Below are 15,571 nucleotides of genomic sequence, written 5' to 3' on the forward strand. Positions count from 1 at the left end.
TGGTAGGGGTCCAATTTGCTACTGGGGAAGAGCAGAGAAAGAGCTCCAGAAAGAATGAAGAGGCTGAGGCAAATCGGAAATACCCCCCAGCTGTGGGTGTGTCTGGTGGCGAAAGTAAAGTCCGATGCTGTAAAGAAAAATACTGCATAGGAACCTGGAATATTAGGTTCATGAATCAAGGTAAATTGAACGTGGTCAAGCAGGAGATGGGAAGAGTGAACACTGACAGTTCAGCAATCACAGAACTAAAATAAACAGGAACTGGTGAATTTAATTCAGATGACCATTATATCTACTACTGTGGCAAGAAACCCTTAGAAGAAATGGAGTAACCCTCATAGTCAAGAAGAGTATAAAGTGCAATACTTGGGTACAATCTCAAAAATTACAGAATGATCTCAAATCATTTCCAAGACAAACCATTCAACATCACAGTAATCCAAGCCTGAAGCTGAATGGTTCTATGAAGACCTACAAGACCTTCTAGAACTAACACCCAAAAAAGATATCCTTTTAATCATAAGAGACTGGGATGCAAAGTAAGAAGTCATGAGATAGCTGGAATAACAGGCAAAATTGACCTTAGAGTACAAAATGAAGTAGGGCAAAGGCTAATAGAGTCTTGCCAAGAGAACATACTGGTCATAACAAACACCCACTCCCAACAACGCAAGAGAAGATCCTACACATGGACATCACCAGATGGTCAGTACCAAAATCAGATTGATTATATACTTTGCAGCCAAAGATGGAGAAGCTCTATACAGTCAGCAAAAGCAGGACCTGGAGCTGACTATGGCTCAGATTATGATCTCAATATTTGCAAAATTCAGGCTTACATTGAAGAAAGTAGGGGAAACCATTAAACCATTCAAGTATGACCTAAATCAAATCCCATATAATTATACAGTGGAAGTGACAAATAGATTCAAGGAAGTAGATTTGGTAGACAGAGTGCCTGAAGAACTATGTGCAGAGGTTGGTGACATTGTACGGAGGCAGTGACCAAAACTATACCAAAAAAAAGAAAGAAAGAAAGAAATGCAAGAAGGCAAATGGGCTGGCTGAGGAGGACTTATTGAGAGAAAAAGAGAAGTGAAAGGCAAAGGAGAAAGGGAAAGGTATACCCAACGGAATGCTGAGTTCCAGAGAATAAGAAGGAGAGATAAGAAAGCCTTCTAAAGTGAACGATGCAAAGAAATAGAGGAAAACAATAGAATGAAAAAAACACTAGATCTCTCTCTTCAAGAGAATTAGAAATACCAAGGGAACAGTTGATGCAAGGATGGGCAAAATAAAGGACCGAATGGCAAGGACCTAACAGAGCAGAAGAGGTTAAGAAGAAGTGGCAAGAATACACAGAATTATACAAAAAAGATCTTCATGACCCAGATAACCACAATGGTGATGTGACCAGTCACCTAGAGCCAGACATTCTGGAGTATGAAGTCAAGAAGACCATAGGAAGCATTACTATGAACAAAGCTAGTGGAGGTGATGGAATTTCAGCTGAGCTATTTAAAATCCTAAAAGATGATGCTGTTAAAATGCTGCATTCAATATGTCAGCAAAGTAGGAAAATTCAGCAGTGGCCACAGGACCGGAAAAGGTAAGTTTTCCTCTCAATCACAAGGAAAGGCAATGCCAAAGAATGTTCAAACTACCACACAATTGCTCTCATTTCACATGCTAGCCAGGTAATGCTCAAAATCCTTCAAACGAGATTTCAGCAGTATGTGAACTGAGAAATTCCAGATGTTCAACCTGGTTTTAGAAAAGGCAGAGGAACCAGAGATCAAATTGCCAACATCTGCTGGATCATAGAAAAAGCTAGAGAATTCCAGAAAAACATCAACTTCTGCCTCACTGACGATACTAAAGCATTTGACTGTGTGGATCACAACAAACTGTAGAAAATTCTTCAAGAGATGGGAATACCAGACCACCTTACCTGTCTCCTGAGAAACTTGTATGCAGGTCAGGAAGCAACAGTTAGAACCGGACATGGAACAATGGACTGGTTCAAAGATGGGAAAGGAGTATGACAAGGTTGTATATTGTCACCCTGCTTATTTCACTTCTATGCAGAGTATATCATGAGAAATTCCAAGCTGGGTGCATCACAAGCTGGAATCCAGATTTCTGGGAGAAATATCAATAACCTTAGACATGCAGATGATACCACTGTAATGGCAGAAACTGAAGAGGAACTAAAGAACCTCTTGATGAGGGTGAAAGAGGAGAGTGAAAATGCTGGCTTAAAACTCAACATTTTAAAAAACTAAGATCACGACATCCAATCCCATCATTTCATGGCAAGGAGATGGAGACAAAAGTGGAAACAATGACAGATTTTGTTTTCTCCATTTCCAAAAGCACTGCAGCTGGTGACTGCAGCCATGACGTTAAAACAGGCTTGCTACTTAGAAGAAAAGCTATGACAAACCTAGATAGTGTGTTAAAAATCAGGGACTTTGGGGACAAAGGTCCATATAGGCAAACCTATGGTTTTTCCAGTAGTCATATGCAGATGTGAGAGTTGGACCATAAAAAAGTCTGAGCAACAAAGAACTGATGCTTTTGAATTGCTGTGCAAGAGAGTACTTTTGAGAGTTCCTTGAACAGCAAGGAGATCAAACCACCCGATCCTATAAGGAATCAACTCTAAATATTCACTGGAAGAGCTGATGCTGAAGCTGAAACTCCAGTACTTTGACCACCTGATATGAAGGGCCAACTCACTGGAAAAGACCCTGATTCTGGGAGAGACTGTGGGCAGAAGGAGAAGGAGGTGACAGACGATGAGATGGTAGGATGGCATCATCGACTCAATGGACATGAGTCTGAGCAAACTCTGGGAGACAGAGAAGGACATGGGAAGCCTGGAGTGCTGCAGTCCATGGGGTCGCAAAGAGTTGGACATGACTTAGCGACACATCATCAACAACAATAATAGCTGCTGCTGCTGCTGCTAAGTCACTTCAGTCGTGTCCGACTCCGTGCGACCCCATAGACGGCAGCCCACCAGGCTCCGCCGTCCCTGGGATTGTCCAGGCAAGAGTACTGGAGTGGGTCACCATTGCCTTCTCCGAATATATGCACACATGTATCTATATAATAGGGCTTCCCCTGTGGCTCAGTGGTAAAGAATCTGCATGCAATGCAGGAAGTGTGGTCCAATCCCTGCACCGGGAAGATCCCCTGAAGGTGGAAATGGAAACCCACTCCAGTATTCTTTCCTGGGGAATACCATGGACAGAGAAGACTGGTGGGCTACAGTCTATGGGGTCGCAAAGAGTCAGACACGACTAAGCAACTAACACTTTCATCTATGTAACAATCTTGAGTTGTGTAGTGAGGGGCTTGAGTCTTTAAACAGAGTGAAGACCTCTACTCACAGGACAAAGACAGCGAAGATCGCTAAAGCGAAAGCACCCGTATCTTTCTTTCTTGCCTTTGCAGACTTTGCTGCTCGCCTCATCCTATTAGGTAGTATATGAACAGAGATCATCATCTTATAGCTATCACACAGTGATGGTTTTCAGTCACCAGTGGTCCAGGTTGCCTCCAAACAGCTGCCTAGAGATAAAGTGCTCTCAGAATCATTAATAAGGAGAGACACTCCTCGTTCAATTTTGCTTCAATTTGCTAGTTTTAAATACAGTACCTGAAGTGTGTATTTCATGCACACTTTTATGTGATACATTGCTTTAGGACATGCTTTCTTTCCCTCTAAATTCATCTTGGGTCTGTTTTACCCACTGAGGATCAACCCTTTTTCATGGTTAAAGACGCCTTTTTCCTCCTCCTCAGTTTGTGGGTTTTCATGGCTGTGCCTTCAGATAAAATGAGCCACGTTGGTATAACGTCCCAGCCTTTTCTTTCCTCTTAGATAAAGAGGCCTAGCAACAAGAATAAAAAGTTTCTCAAGTGTTCAAACCAAAATTCTGAGGAACACAAATAACCCAAAACATCTGCAGGCAATTTTACCAGAGAGCCCAAGTTGCCGACAGACCCACATGTCCTTGTCTGTATTTTTCTTTATAGAAATAATTGAATTTAGAAGTGGATTCATTCTGGGTTGGGTTTTTGTCATTATTATTTTTTACTATTTCCCTTCTCTGAGCAGTCTGACCTTTGGGATTATTGCTGTAGAAATCTTATTTCCAAGATAGATAATGTCAGCATTATCTAAGGCCATATGGCATAAACAGTCCAAGTTCTTCTCTTCTCAGTAGATAGCTTCTGGACCTCGCTAAACAATTTGTTGGTAAATCCCTTCAGCGTCCCTGCTATTTTAATCAGTCCTGCACACAGGAAGTAGCTGGATCTCTGCTTCATGCTTTGGCCCAGGAATAGAAAAACGGAGCTAGAGCCTTTCCATGCCTTGGAAAGGAGAATATAAAGTTGCGGGAAAGCCAAAGTCTTTAAGAAATCCTCATTGTTTCTGCTCCTGGCTTAAGGGAAACTTTTGGCAGAGCCAGAAGGAAGGAATCAGACTGAACCTATTTAAGAATTGTTGCCAAACTGAAGGATTGAGTTTTGCTTAAGGGAGGAGTTAAAAACCGCAGGCATGGCAGTAAGACAGAAAAGAGATTTCAGCTGTTCTTTATCTCTAGAAAACATTGGATTGGGGAACCACAGTCTAAGCAGAATTAGGCTTAGACTGAATGAAGACTTCTTTCCAACCCTTGAACCTCCATGAGAGTGGAATTTAAGGTGTGGGTCTGGGGAAATCTAGAGGAAAGAGTAAGAGGAATATGCAGAGCTGCAAAGGCACCCAGGCCTGCTACCCCAGCTCTGTGTACACGCTTCTCCTGCAGCAGGCTGCTCCCAGGGCTACAGCAGGCTCATACTCAAGGGCAACGAGGCGGCAGCTTAAATTAGTAAAAATGGAATCTGGGCCATGATGGATAGTAAGAGATACAGCCCTCATCTGAAATGATTTTTTTTTTTTTAAACTGGAGGATAATTGCTATACAATGTTGTGTTGCTTTCTGTCGCACAACAACGCGAATCAGCCACAACCAGACATATATCCCCTCCTCGTTTAGCCTCCCTCCTGTGTGTGTGTGCTCAGTTGCTCAGTTGTGCCTGGGCCACCAGCAAATCCCACGCATGGCAATGCAGACATTTAAATGCCACTCTCTCGATTCCTCCCACCCTCTCCTTCCCCAGTGTCCACAGTCCATTCTCTCCATCTGTGTCTCTATTCCCGCACGTAGGGCAGGACCATTTTTCCTGGATTCCATACATATGTGTTAATGGGCGCTGTTTGTTTTTCGGACTGACTTCGCTCTGGGTATAGGCTCTAGGTTCATCTACCTTATTAGCACTGACGCGAATGCATTCCTTTTTATGGCTGAGTAATATTCCATTGTATATATTACCACAACTATTTTATCCATTCATCTGTCGATGGACGTCTAGGTTGCTTCCACGTCCTGGCTATCATAAATAGTGCAGAAATTCACATTGGGGCACATGTGCCTTTTTCAGCTATGGTTTTCTCAGGGTATATGTATCCCCAGTAGTGGAATTGCTGGGTCATACGGTAGTTTTATTCCTAGTTTTTTTTTTAAGGAATTTTCATATCCCCCATAGTGGCTGTGTCAATTTATGTCCCCCGTCAGTGCAAGAGACCAGCCCTTATTTTAAATCTACTCCACTCACCAATCACTCATTCTCCTGACACAGATGCAACCTGAGTAGAGGCAAGGTGACTTCAGGTGCTATTCTTGGATGTGTGTCGTATGCCGCAGGGGTGCATTCCTTTGCCTTGTCCCACAGCAAAGGATGGAGGAGAACACTGGTAGTTTCAGAGTTAACTAAGAGTACTGATACCAAGAGCCAAACATGTCATATCATCTTATCTGTCTAATGGGTCCAAAGGGAAGCAGCCTCACTGAGTATTTGCTCTTAGCAAACAAGCACATCTGTCACTTACTAATAGAATAAAATCTCCAGGCTTTATTGATGTTTCCCCATTTCTTTTTGTAGTTTAAGATGCTCCTGGGAAAATAATATAAATAATTAGCTGCTCTTTATAGGCATGCAAATTCTTTACCCTGATTAAAGCAAATGAAAATATATTCTCCTGGTTTCTAATGTCATATTATTGGCCATATACAATTGTTATAAGATGTGCTACATTCTTTCTATTTACTAAAACAGAGCAAAATTTTAGATCTCAGTCTGTATTCCAGGAAAGCTCATGGCTTCAGGAAATATTCTGTCTCCTAAAACATAAATATTGCAGCTTTCAACTGCTGACTCTAAGAGGCATGGACCCAGAAGCCAGATGTGTGAGAGAAACAGTGTGGAAGACGCAGCCAGAAAACCAGTGCTTAAATCTGTTTCCATATAACCGTGGGACATCTCACTGAAATTCCGTTTCTTCTTCTAGTAAATGGGGATAACATTAGCTTCCTGCTTTACAGAGTAGTTGTGAAGAGTAAAAAAGACAGGGTAAAAGAAAATGTTTTATAAACTAAAGTGCCATACAAATAAGAGATATTACTTTTAGTTGGAGAATATCTTTGCATCTACCCTCCTCTGAGTTGCAAGAAATTTTTGCATGTGTGTATAAATTCACATGTACACATTTATGTATTTTGGTGTGTGGAGAGGTGTCGTGTTTTCATTAGCATCTCAAAAGGAAGTCGTCACCTAAAATTGGTTGAGAACCTTTGGGCTAGTTGGTGTTCTGCATCAACAGTCATTAGTAATATGCAAGTTAAAACCACTAAGAAATACCACTATACACTCAGTAGGATGGCTATTATCAAAAAGACAAGCAGTACAGAGTATTGATGAGGGTGTGGAAAATCTGGAACATTCATACACTGCTGGTAGGAGTGTAAAATGGTACAGCCACTTTGGAAAACTGTTGGGCAGTTTATTACAAAGTTAAAGATAAAATTACCATATGGCTCAGCAATGTCACTCTTAGTAATCTATCAAAGAGAATGAAAATATATGCCCACACAAAGACCTGAACACAAATTTTCATAGCAGCATTATTTGAATTAGCCCAATACTGGAAAGAAAACTCCCCATCACCTCGTGAATAGATAAACTAAATGAGACATATCCATAAAGTAGAATATAGCTCAGCAATAAAAAAGAAGGACATACTAATGAGAACTCAACATGGATGAAACTTGAGAACATCACACTAAGAGAAAGAAGACCATATAGGATATGATTCTACTTGTATAAAATGTCTAGAAATGGCAAGTTTGTACAGATAGAAAACAGATCTGTGATTGCCTGTGATTGGAAGGGTAAGGGTAGCAACTGATTGCAAACAGACTCAAAGGAAATTTGACACAGGCAATATTTTGACATATAATTGTAAAATAAATACAGATAGCAAAATATTTACCTGATTTTAGTTTTGCATACAAGTTTCAAACTACTGTCATTTTAAGAAAAGTATTCTTTATTCACTCTATGCTGCAAGTTCTCTCTAAACTTTGCAAGTTTCCTGACTTGCTAAAAAAAAAATAAAAAGATAAAATAACTACCTGATGAGCATTTGTGACAATAAATCAATTAATAGATGTAAAGAAATTAGAAGAGGGCATAACACACAATAAGTAAGGAATATAGGCTATGTATAGACACTAACTAGAAACTACCAAATGAATATATTTTGTAATATCAATTTCTTTTTATATTCTTTTTTTCTGATGGGAAAAAAAAGACATGAATGATGAGTGACTCTCTAAAGTTGGCATAAATGAAATGCACATTAATAGAGGCGATTCAAAAAGGATGTGGGAAATTTGGAGTTTGAAGTAATATATCACAGACAGCATAATCTACAAAAGCTCATTTTAGTTTTATTTTCATTTCAGAACAATCAATGCAGAAAAATAACTTTAGTCCTCCTTTCCTCTCTCATTTTCTCCCTTATCTGCTTAGCTGCAGTGCCCATGCTGAATCTCTTCCTTATCAATTACAGGATGAAGGCAAATGCTCGCCTCTAGAGGTAATAAAATTAGAAGGTGCAGAAGTTGGCATTGATAGCAGCTTGGGAAAACCATTTGTGTTTCACTGTGTGCCTCAGTCTGGAAATAGAACTTTTTGCCTCTGTGCAACTTCAAACCAAGAATTCAAAAGGTAATTGATTAATCTTTTATCTTACTAGTTTCACTCGGAGTGGGGAAATGCATCTTCAACGGCAATCTGACGGGGTCTTGGGGTTGGAAATAAGAAAGGGAACAGAAAATTCACAGCACAAGTCAATAAACTATCTTTTTCTTGTGTATGACAAATTGAGTTTTTCATATTTCTGCCAGTTTTTTTCCCTAACGGAATCTCCAAAAGAAATAGATGTATCATCTAGCTTAATTACCTTAGTTCTCTAAGTTTTCTAAAACAGCTCACTACTGCCACAGGTCACGTCTGGCTTCCCCAGAAGTTACAAGATTCATCTATTTAAGCTAATTGGATGGGTAGTCAGAGGAATAAAAATAATGTATTAAAAGCAAGGTTACAATTTAACAGTGAAATGAACAAAATTCATCATCATCATCATCATAATATAGGTTCTTGGGGGAATTAACACAGTTGACAATTTGTAAGCATATCACTCAGTCTAAGGGTCAAAGTGTGAAGGCATTCTAAGAGGGGAGCCCACGAACTCTAAACATTCAACAATTTATGATCATTATTCAGTGCGTCCCTGTGGAAGTGGAGGTCATGGGTCAATCCAGTGAGTCAGCTCAGAACTGTTGTGTACACACTGCTACTTTATGGTGAGGGGTGGGATGGAATGGGGTAAGGGAGACAATGGCCCCAAAATGGGTCAACGGTGTTTAGAAGGATGTCATATCTCTTTATGAGAATTTGGACTCCATTTGTAAAGAGAGCCTTTAGGTCTGAAACCTTTTAGGCAAAGAATATACTGTCTCTGTTTGTGGAATATTGTGTGCTGAAATGCATATTTTTCTTTAAAGGACAAACAGGGAAACATGAGGACAGCAATGTAATTGTATTTCAATTCATGGGGAAGATATTTATGGGATAGCTAATATGTCCAAGACGCTGTTTTAAAATCTCTGAGAACTGTTAGTATGATGAAGCATCAGTTTTTGCCTTCAAAAAAAGCTCTGCACCAAGAAGATAAGACATTTATTCTAGTATTTTTAATGCAAAATAGAAATTGAGTAGTGAGTTGGGGAAGACAAAGTGGCAAGGAAAATCTCTGGATGTGGGGATGAGCAAGGAGTTTATGAATGGTATGGTATAGCTTCAGATACTCACACACACAAGAGGAAATGGAGCAGAGACGGGCAGAGGAATTATATCAAGCTTGCAGTACGCTTTGATTGGAAGCTTGAAAAAGATTGGCAAGATAGCGTGGGATAGATAGGCTGCTATCTGGCTAAGGAGACAAGACCAAGAAAGTTCAGTCCTCTAGTAGAGACACCAGTGCACTAACTGGTCACTTGGTCTAAGGAATACTTGGCAGGTGGATAGGGCAGTGGCTATTTACCAGTCTTTCCACTGACTAATAGTCAGGGCTTTATAGTTGTTATCAGGCCTGCTGGTGTTAAATTCACGTACCATAGTAAAAGAGTGAATACATTTTCCCTTAGGCATGAATTATAGCAAAGGAGAAGGATGAGAATAATTTATCTTAAATACGCCTGGTAGGTGGGGGATTTTGGCACCTAGTGATACCAGTTTTGTAAGACTATGCCTCTCTTCAACCATGAATTTAGAGCCATGAAACATATCTGAGTCTCAGGACTCCTCTGTCTGAATGATGGGGTCCAGGGAGAAAAACAAGGCCCTCTGGAGGACACTTAGCATGTTCCCCGAGAAAAGGACCTCTCATCTCTCTTTCAGGTGGCTGGAAGCAATGGACAAAGCAGCCCACCCCGTCCACCAGGTAAGGAGTCCTTGCTATCCATCTGTGCTTTCACTCTGCTCTTCTCTGAGGGGGAATTCTGCAGTTGGGCACCACGCAGTCCAGCCTGGAACGTCTCAGATCTGCCCTAAACGCTGGGAAAGGGGATTTCCAGTCAATAGGACTTCCCGCTCAGGTTTTATGGGGTTGCTTGTTCTTTTGGTTTTCAGTGTTTGGATGCTGTTCCTCTCAGTGAGCTCGGGGGGTAGTCCCAACCAGGGTGGAATTGCTGTTTGACACAAAGCAGTTGAATGGATTCCCATGAGGCTAAACCACTCCTATTGTTTTCTTCTCAGTCCCTGAGAACAAGGGCTCAGGGATAGCTTGGGACAGTGCTCTTGACCAAGCATCTTATTGGGAAACGTGTCTTATGTTCAGAAATGTAGTGCTTTATGTTCCTATCCTTATTCTAAAGACATATTAGGTCAGCTTTCACTATTCCTGCCTATTCATGATTCCTGGCCTTGAAGTAATAGAATTTTTAATTTAGGCTTGACACACAAACTGATAGATAACTTCGTAACACCAACGTGTGACTCATCACTTCAGCCCCCAAGGCATTTGATACTCTTCTTTCTGAGCTACAACCTCATCAAGAGCAGAGAAACTGCTTCCATATTCAATTGTTTCTTTTCTGTGCCGTAGATACAATTTCTAACAAGGTCACACATTTCATTTAAATATGCTCATTTCCTCACAAAAGAAAACAGAATAAAAAGGTACTTACTATCAACTATCTTCTCTACGTATTTTGGCTTTTGTATATTCCAGAAAATTTGGGTGGTCTGAGCTTAAATGTACTACCCTGTGCCCTGTATCTGTCTTTTCAAAATAATCACCAGCATTATTGATCATCTTCTAATAATCAGAGGACAAACAGCAGGACCTGTGTTTCATTTTACCTGAAACAACACTCAGTCCACTCAGCCATCTCTCGGATGCATCTCTGTAATGAGCCCCGGTACTTTTAAGAGGGATCTATTCTGCTAATGCACTCAGAGTGTCTGCAGCAGAGTGAAAAAGAAATACCCAAACTCCCAGCAGGCTCCCGGTCCACAGCAGACAATTCTGCCAGTTCTGCATTCTGAAATCTTTTGCACTGCCTGGTTAAAACTAAAGAACAAAAATGAAACCGAATGAAAGAAACCAGCTGGCACCCAGCAAGGTGTGCTGATAAAGGGATGAAGCATCACACCCCCTGCTTCAGGTCAAGTTCCCAGGAAGAGCCTGCCACCGGGTCAGGACTGTGGACCTCTACATCTCCAGGATAGAGGATCTTGATTTATCGTGGGCCTTCCACACCACTGACCATGTGAGCCTCAGGTCTGATCTGGCCTGGGGCATTTCCCTTGTTCCTTGGCACAAATAGGAGTGCTGCTGCCGCTGCTGCTAAGTCGCTTCGGTCGTGTCCGACTGTGCGACCCCACGGATTGCAGCCCACCAGGCTCCCCCGTCCATGGGATTCTCCAGGCAAGAACACTGGAGCGGGGTGCCACTGCCTTCTCCGAATAGGAGTGCTAGATAAAGTAAATCATGAACCGGGGCCTGCAATTAGTCACGGTGGACATACCAGGAACAGGGCTAGAAGGACAATCCTAATGGTAAGTATAGCTCATTGGGGCCAGCACGTAGAGATGACCTTTAAACAATAGTCTTTGCTGAGATTCCCATTTTTCTTTCTATACATCACTGATATTCTTTTGATCTCCTCATGATAGAATAGAAGCCAAAGAGAAGGGAAACCTACGGACATGAAAAGGGAAAGTTTTCTGTGGCCACTGGATAGGTTCAGATTGTTTGGCTTATTTCTCAGATGTGCAGATTGCCTTAGCAATGGGATCGCTTAGGACAGGGGCTTCTCTGGAGTCAGTCTTAGTGCTGACGTCACTGGCTCCGGGAGGCAGTGACTGCTGGTGCAGGATGGCCTCTCAGGTGATTCTCTGGTGCCACCCCTGCAGAACCACGTCTGGGAAGATGTTACCCTGCACAACAGTGGCCTCCCGCCCCTGGCTATCAAGAGCCCCGAGTGCCTGGGCCTTCTGCACCAGCTGGACGGAAGCACAGACGTGTGGACGCAGTACTACTGCGTTCTGAAGGATGGCTGCTTGTACTTCTATGCCAGCATTCGCTCCACCCAGGCCTCAGGTACCGAGTCAACTTTCACAGTCGTGACAGTAAAGCCACCTTAGCGTCACAGAGCTTTTACCAAACTTTATTCTGTGTAAATTAGTTCACGTTTATCTTCTGGAGAAGGGGTACTATTCTTATTCTCATTTTACAGATAGAAAAACTGGCTGGAAAGTCTACACAGCTCAACAAGATCACATGTAGTAAGAAATAAAGCTGAGGTCTGAACACAGGCAATGTAACTCCAGAGCCTGAACCCCTGTGCTGCGCTGGGCTTAGTCACTCAGTCGTGTCTGACTCTTTGCGACCCCATGGACTGTAGCCCGCCAGGCTCCTCTGTCCAGGGGATTCTCCAGGCCAGAATACTGGAGTGGGTTGCCATGCCCTCCTCCAGGGGATCTTCCCGACCCAGGGATTAAACCCAGGTCTCCCACATGGCAGGCAGGTTCTTTACTGTCTGAGCCACCAGGGAAGTCCAAGAATACTGGAGTGGGGAGCCTACCTCTTCTCCAGGGGGACTTCCCAACTCGGGAATCGAACCGGGTTCTCCTGCATTGCAGGTGAATTCTTTACCAGCTGAGCTACCAGGGAAGCTCCATCAACCCCTAACCCCATGCTTTTACTGCCCAGAAAAGTGAAAAATAAGCCCCTTAATTTTTTTATGGCATTCAGAATCAATGCCAGTAGTTTTCTTGGGCAGTGACTCTACCCTTTTCTGATAGTATTCCTAATCTCAGACAAGTGAGTAATAGAAAGAGCGTTGATTGTCAATTTTCCCTGAATAAGTTACTCAAGTTACTGAAACTTAGTTTCCTCATTTATAAAATGGAAGCAGCAATCTATTTCACAGGATTATTGTGAAGACTAAGCTTCCCAGGTGGCGCAAGAGGTAAAGAACCCACCTGCCATTGAAGGAGACTTAAGAGATGTGGGTTCAATCTCTGGGTCAGGAAGATTCCCTGGAGAAGGAAATACTCCAGTATTCTCGCCTGGAGAATCCCGTGGACTGAGGAGCCTGGTAGGCTACAGTCCGTGGGGTCACACAGAGTCAGACATGGCTGAAGCAACTTAGCCCAGTACACAGCACACATTGTGAAGATTAAATAAGTGATTGCCATTAGAGTTATTTACGCTCTCTATATAAAGTACTCTATACAAAAAGCTCTTTCCATATAAAATGTACATATATTCATTAATTATATATATTAATATTAAACATTTTAATATATTGGGCTGCCCTTGTGGCTCCAGCTGATAAAGAATCTGCCTGCAATTCAGGAGACCTGGGTTCGATCCCTGGGTTGGGAGGATCCCCTGGAGAAGGAAAATGCTACCCACCAGTATTCTGGCCTGGAGAATTCCATGGACTACAGTCCATGGGGTCACAAAGAGTCAGACACGACTGAGCAACTTTTTCACTTTTAATATATTACAAGTCATATATACAAAATGAGTATGTAAACAATACAATTTAGCAGTAAAATAATTACTCATGATAAGAAAGATTATTTATCTTCTTTAAATTTTTGACAAAAAAGATTATTGGTGTTTTATTTGCAGTTGGACTTTTTTCCCAAATGAATAATCCCTAAATAATGATGAGTAGTGAAGATCCAGAATCTTACTCATTTAATTTCATCCCCCCCCCCCCGCCATTTTTAGCAAAAATGTCTCTGTTTAATTAAGATAGAAAGTCATGCCAAGTGGGTGATGATTTTCCCTTCTTGGAAGGGTACAAAAGAGGTACAAACTGAGCATCATTCTCTGGTCCTTTTCTCATCACTCGGGATGAACAACAAATCTCCTTTACTAACATACTCTTTGACTTTGACAGTACTTAAACATGACCCAGAATATTAACCAACTATTAGGAAGTACCCGGCATGCCTAAGCATTTACAAGACAGACTGTTCCTATGAGACCCAAATTCATAGCTTTAAGCACCTGGTACCAGGATGAGAAGGAAGGTAAACAAACCAAACCTTAAAGTAGTCATCGACTGGAGCTTTCATTAGAAAATATCACTGCAAAAGTCTGAACCATTTTAATTAGCAAATCAATGGAGTTCACTTTCAAGAGAATGTTTCCATAGATACAAAGTGAATGTTTAGGTTTGATCGCTCATATTATTCCATGTTAACCAAGGGCTTCCACACCCCTGGGGCCCAGAGACTGTTACTGATTCCAAGAGTTTGAAATGGGAATGATAGCCCTTATTCTGAAAGGTCAGAGGAGGCCCTATTCAGAAGAATCCTAGTTGGACAGCTGGAAAACAGCTACTAATAAATGGCCTAAAAATAATAACAGTAAAAGTGAGTACAGGTTTTGTACTCATCACTCTAATAAGTGTTTTTACTTATTATTTCATTTAATTTCTATGAAAACCCTATAAATAAGGTATTATCCCACCTACAAGTTTGGAAACTGATACTTAGCAAGGTTAAATCATTTGCCCATGTTCCCTTAGCTAGTAAACGGTGAAGACAAAATTTGAACCCAGGTAACCTAAGTTACAGGCTTCCCAGGAGGGACAGTGGTAGAGACTCTGCCTGCCAATGCAGGAGACACAAGAGACGCAGGTTCGATCCCTGGGATGGGAAGATTCCCTGGAGTAGAAAATGGCACCCCACTCCAGTATTCTTGCCTGGAGAACCCCATGGATGGAGGAGCCTGGTGAGTTGAGGTCCATGGGGTCTCAAAGAGTCAGACACGACTAAGCATGAGCTCAAGGGAGCCTAAGTTACAGCAACAAAAGAAAAAGCAAAGAGTGAAATGCGAAAAGTTTCCTTATATTTCGCTTTCATTATTTCCCCCATCTTTCCAGAGCCTTGGTTGCAGCCAGAGCCCTCTATGGCCTTGCACTTTGACCCCAACCCCTTCTTTCTGGCTTTCTCTTCCACTCCTGTGTTAAAACACCCTGCATTCTCCCCAGACACGGTCGCCTTCTACCTGCTGAGCATACCCCACCTCTTGGACATTTTTCTGACCCCATGTCTTTGCTTGTGTTAGTTCCTTCCCCTGAAACATTCTCTACCTACTGATTCCCCAGCATACCTTGTCCAGATACTACCTGTCTTCTGAACGTGTATTCAAACACTGGCCATCTCTGCTAGACAGCAATCCCGGATGGTCCTAAGCAAACAAAGCATCTCCGTTTCCTGGGCTTCCGTGCTCACCTATCTTGCAACACTTGTCACTCTCTATTTTGTATTTTATCTCTAGTTGGCCATTTTATCTCTTCTAAGGGATTATGCACTCAGAGATGACGCTATTTTACGTATGCTTAATGAATAAACGAATAAACCACCAAAGGGACTTAGTTGGCCATTATTCCCATGAAGAATCATCCCCTCATTTAACAGCAGGACAGACGAGAAGATTGTAAAGATGATTCAAAGGCAAAAAAACCAGCACCCAGGCTACCAGATGCCCGGGCTTTGGGCCATATCATACTCTTTTCAGCTGGAAGAAAACAACCAATTTCTACCTATTTTTAAGTTTTTTCTCTTGAAAATATTTCAT

At 41.8% G+C, this 15,571-nt stretch overlaps 1 long non-coding RNA gene across 1 annotated transcript; it reads left to right on the plus strand.

Annotated features, from left to right (window-relative positions):
- Positions 1–7,946: 7,946 nt before the first annotated feature.
- On the plus strand, positions 7,947–12,067 carry LOC120863475. Its single transcript, XR_005721005.1, has 3 exons — positions 7,947–8,127; positions 9,862–9,904; positions 11,881–12,067. It is a non-coding gene; the product is annotated as an uncharacterized LOC120863475 (long non-coding RNA).
- The last annotated feature ends 3,504 nt before the right edge of the window (positions 12,068–15,571 follow it).

Source organism: Oryx dammah, unplaced genomic scaffold, assembly GCF_014754425.2.
Source record: "Oryx dammah isolate SB20612 unplaced genomic scaffold, SCBI_Odam_1.1 HiC_scaffold_5, whole genome shotgun sequence".
Taxonomy (NCBI): Eukaryota; Metazoa; Chordata; class Mammalia; order Artiodactyla; family Bovidae; genus Oryx; species Oryx dammah.